At 30.7% G+C, this 5,174-nt stretch overlaps 1 long non-coding RNA gene across 1 annotated transcript; it reads right to left on the bottom strand.

The window, feature by feature from the left end:
* Window positions 1–1,908: 1,908 nt before the first annotated feature.
* Window positions 1,909–4,875, bottom strand: LOC145807897 (uncharacterized). Its single transcript, XR_014351287.1, has 5 exons — window positions 4,752–4,875; window positions 2,565–2,623; window positions 2,407–2,430; window positions 2,249–2,326; window positions 1,909–2,100 (listed from the first exon to the last, which is right to left on the bottom strand). It is a non-coding gene; the product is annotated as an uncharacterized LOC145807897 (long non-coding RNA).
* Between the last annotated feature and the right edge of the window lie 299 nt (window positions 4,876–5,174).

Genomic DNA, 5,174 nt, shown 5'->3' with positions numbered 1-5,174 from the left:
AAGGAGCTCAAAATATGACTATCTCAAGTTCGGGCCCAAAAATGCAAAATGAAGGTTCGGGAGCCAAAACATGCAGTTCGGGGCCCCGAAAGTGGGCTGTTAGGCACCGGAAGTGGTGTCCGACCACGAAGTTGGTCTCTCGGACCACAGTGTCCCTCAAAAGGGAGCAAATAATATGCATGCCAAAAACTGGAGCAAATGGAAGTGGTTAGGCGGTCCCGAACCGAGGCACACGGCCTGACGGCTCTGAAAACCGGAAACCGGGCTCCGAAACGGGCAAAATGGCCTACGACCACGAAATGTAGCCTACGACCACTGAGAGATGGTCTACGGGACCTCTCCCTCCCTTCAGGAAAAGAAACAGAGAAAACCGAGTCTGGTTTGCGAACCAAGGCAAGGTACAAAAGAATCCGGAAGTCCGGAGGCAAGGCTCGCAGCCGAGACTCTGAAACTTCTGAACGAGCACAATATGCAACATCACCGAGCGCTTAATCGGTGACGTCTGAGTCTTAAGGTCGGTCAAAAATAGGGTGTCTACAACTATTTTATGTCTTTTTCTTCCTGCCTTGTGATAATTTTAAGAATATTTTTACATTTTCTTTGTCCTACTTCCTTTTCCATTTTGCTTCCCTCTTCATGCCTTGTGATATAACAATTTATTTTTTAATTATTGTTTTCTCTTTCTTCTTGCCTCATGATGATTTTAAGAAAATTAAAAATATTTTCTATGCCTATGTTCCTCTGTTCCTTTGCTTAGATGTTATAAAGTTTTTCTTGGAGTTGATAAAGGTTACAATTATGTTTTAGGAAATGTTAAAGAGAGCTAAAAATACTTTGTTTGAGTATACAGAAAACAAAGAGCACACAAAAAAAATTGACAACACAGTTTACATTTTTAAAAATATACATGATCAATGTTCACTTAAACAATATGATTGGCTTTGTTTTACTCGATAAATATTTTTTTAAAGATGTTGAATATATACCATTGGACATTCGTTTTCCTTTCCTTTGTCAAAAGAAGTTGCATTTTCTTTTCCTTTAGACATTGCCTTGGCCTTTTCCTTTTCCTTTGCCTACATAATACGAAAAAGAACATGTATTTATAGAATATATTAAGATTACGAAAAAAGAATATGTTGAACTTGATATTTATACTTACCTTAGAATTGTGGATAATATTAAGATTGCACTCATCACGAATAACAACACCGATATTCCTAGTCTCATGGAGCAATGGGCTTGCATGAGTAGGCCTACAAATATTTGTTGTGTACAAAATAAAATTTATAAAATAAAATCTTAGCAATAAGAATATGTATTTGTAGAATTAAATACAATGTTTTACCAATTCCTTTGTGAAGCTAAAGATGTGCTTGGCGAAGGCAGATGTGTAAACATTACTCCTTTCTGAGTCGGTGGAGTATTAGTTGTGCTTGGTGGAATCAATTCTCTCGATCTCTCTCGTTCACGTCGCGAACGTTGTCCCAATTGATATGAAGAGCTTGCCTTATCATTTCTTTCGCGTTCTCGCCGTGCACGTTGAGCCAATGCAGCTTTCAATATAACATTATTGTTATGTGCCTAAAACATGAAGATTAATTTCATAAGATGCCTAAATTTTATCATCTATTGTTTTATACTTTACTCTTCATTTGTAAAAAAATTGAAAACTTTTTCATTTTGTATCCCTCCTCCCCTCATTCCTTTTTTTTGTTCTATTCCTTTTTTATTCTCTTGTAGATGTTCATGTCAATAACAAAACGCCAAAAAAGAATAATAATAATTTAAAACAAATATAATGTTTTTTTGTACAAATGATATTTTAGCATGCTTCAAAAAAAACATTTCACAAATTTATATGAAAATGTTCACTATAAGAACAGTATATGTCACTATGCAAGTAGTATGTCAATTTTACATTTAAAAATAAATAAATAATCAAGGTTCATGGTCCAAAATAAATATTTCAAAAAAATAACTTTAAATGGAAATGTTGAAGAGCCATACTACTGAACATGCATTTTCCTTTCCCTTGCCCGAAACGGTGGTCTTTTCGTTTTTCTTCAACAATGCCTTGGCAATTTCCTTTTCTTTTGCCTACAAAAAGTAAAAATAAATTTAAAGAATAAAGAAAAAAATATATATATATATATGTAGAAAGTTTTTAAAAAATATATAAACAAGAATATACGGTGTATACGGTGTTTTGAATGAAAAAAAATCTATATAATTAAATTGGGCCTACCTCTCGAACACGGATGACATTAAGGGCACGCTTATCACGGATAACAACATCAACATTTCTTTCTTGAAGAAATTGGACCTAAAAATACAAAAGAATTAGAGGTAAAAAAATAAAAAAAATATACATGTAAGAAAATGAGTAAAAGGAATCAGTATTACAGTTCGACGTAGGTCTCCATCCATCTGTAAATTATAAGAAAAGAGAATTTTGTTATAAGGAATTAGATAAAAAAAATTATGAAAAGAAAAGAAAATTGACTTTTGCTTATAAGAAAAATGTTTTTTTTTTCAAATAAATAAAAAAGAAAACAACTTACGTGACCAAAAATAGTAATGTTGTCCATAATTAGCGGTTGAAGGTCAATGGTGTCTCAACCTGAAAGTGCCGGGTTATGTAAATTTGACAAAGATAACTATATGAAGGCAAAATGAGGTTTAATAATTGCCATAAAAAAAAATTAATCGCTACAAAATTAACAACCTCCTAACATATTTTAGTTAACAACCTAGTTTAAGAAGTTCGTTTGTGCATGAATATCACAGAAGGAGAAATTCACCTACTACAGGATAGAAGTAAAATTATAATTTTTTTATGTCTTCAATATACGTTAAAAAGGATAGAAGAAAAATTAAATACTCTCATAGAATTCTTCATAATTTTTCTCTATTGACCAAAATGTAGAACTATAGCAATACATGATTTTGTGGTTGATTCTATATAGCAACTTTGCACTGACAAAGGTTAATTCTTATGGATTGTATTGCCCATTTTTCCTACTAACAACTAAGTAAATTATAAAAAAAAATATAAATTATACTAATGAATAAAATTTTAGCAAAACTTAATTACAGAAATTTAATTAATAAATTTGCGTTTTAAAATGTGAAAATGAAAAATAAGTAAAAAACTACGATAAAAATTTATAAAAGGGCTCACCACACTGTAACTGGAAAATTACAAATACCTTTTGTATTATCTGTATAATTGCAAATGCCTTTTTCAAAAAAGTATACTACACAGTAGCTTATTTACTCCAATGAGTAATACTCTCATAAAAATCATTAAAAAGTTATTAAAACAAATTTTTAAAATAAGTTTAAGTTTTTTCAAAAGTCCTGATAAACATCTAAAAAGTCTTTTTTTTTTTTTGAAAAATTCCATAAATAAAATTGAAACAGAAAAATAAACTGGACTCTTTTCAAAGAGAGAGAAGCCTAAACATTTTAAAATAGCAGTTCAATTAAAAAACCAAATTAAAAACAATTCACTAAAAGCAAAAAAAAATAAGGGTCATCAAATTAACAGTTATATACCAAGATACATAACTATACACACTATATTAGACTTATTTCTAAACCAAATATTAAAAGCTTAATGTTTAATATAATTATTGAAAATTCGAAGACCAAACATGAAAATTCCAAAGCATTAAAGAAATATGAAAGAGTCCATTCATTAATCCAAAACATTTATTAACCCACTGCAATTCAATAAATAAAGTGAGGAACTAATAAAGAATTGCAAGGGATAAAACACTCATCACAAAAAATGTATACAAATCTATTTTTATATTTGGTGAGTAAAAATATGACCATTGATGATTAAAGAGAGCCTCAACCCATCTGACCAAGATGAAACAAAAATCTATATAACAACAACCTAATTAATGTCAACATTAACTCAGAGTTTTTTTTGGAAGCTCAACCCATTAAGATGAAATAAAAATGATTGTTAATATCAAACCCAATTTTTCTTAACCCTCATTTGAAACACGAAACCTATTTTTCCTTAACCTTCATTTGATAAAGAGAGAAAAGTGGGTGTTAAAATTCCATTGATTATTAAAGGATACCTCAACCCAATTAATGTTAGCATTAACTCAGAGTTTTTTTTGGAAGCTCAACACATTAAGATGAAATAAAAATGATTGCTAACAAATAACCCAATTTTCCTTAACCCTCATTTGAAACATGAAACCCATTTTTCCTTAACCTCCATTTGATAAAGAGAGAAAAGTGGGTGTTAAAATTCCATTGATTATTAAAGGGTACCTCAACCCAATTAATGTTAACATTAACTCAGAGTTTTTTTTGCAACCTCAACCCATTAAGAACAAAACACAACACATAATTTTTTTTTTTTTGGCTTCAGATTCTTAATGTTAACATTAGCTCTGAATTGAAAAAGAGAAAAAAAAAAAAAAAACCCAGAGCATGATGCATTACTTCACTTCTTTATAGTCTACTTCATCCGAATACCACTTTTTTAACATGATGCATGTCTAGGATATGAAACCCAAAGCTATGAATTGAAAAAGAGAAGAAGAAAAAAAAAAAAAAAACAGAGCTATGAACTGACCCAAAAAAAAAAAAAAGAGCTATGAACCCATGTCCGGAAACAGAGGTAAAAAAACAGAGCTATGAACTGAGAGGAAAAAAGAATAGGGGTAAAAAAAATGAATGGAACAACAAAAAAAGAAAGTGAGGAGGTAAGAGTGCCTTACCCGGTAATGGTGGAGAAAAAATGAAAGGAATGCGAAGAGCTTTGTTCTTCCTTCAGGAATGCGAAGAGCTTTTTGGAGCTTTGTTCTGCCTTCGATGGTGATTCACTTCCTCTCCTTCGATTGTAAGCTTCTTTCACAGTGGTGGGTTGGTAAGAGTTGATAGGTAAAGATATATGGACCATTGAATTTTAGACCCTTGAAAATATTTGTGAAAGTACATCTGAGCCATTGTTTTTAATTACTAATTTTGCATTTTAAAATGTGAAAAAAATTAGTAAAAAAACTACAACAAAAATTTATAAAAGGGCTCAACAAAAATTACAAATGCCTTTTGTATTATCTATATAATTACAAATGTCTTTTTCAATACACATCATAAAAATTTATACTACACAGTAGCTTATTTACTCAGTAGCTTATATA

The sequence above is a fragment of the Camellia sinensis genome, chromosome 14, assembly GCF_055761805.1.
Source record: "Camellia sinensis isolate YWXY chromosome 14, ASM5576180v1, whole genome shotgun sequence".
In the NCBI taxonomy this organism is placed as follows: Eukaryota; Viridiplantae; Streptophyta; class Magnoliopsida; order Ericales; family Theaceae; genus Camellia; species Camellia sinensis.
Note: the sequence above shows the minus strand (reverse complement) of the source record. Positions and strands in the feature narration are given on the sequence as shown.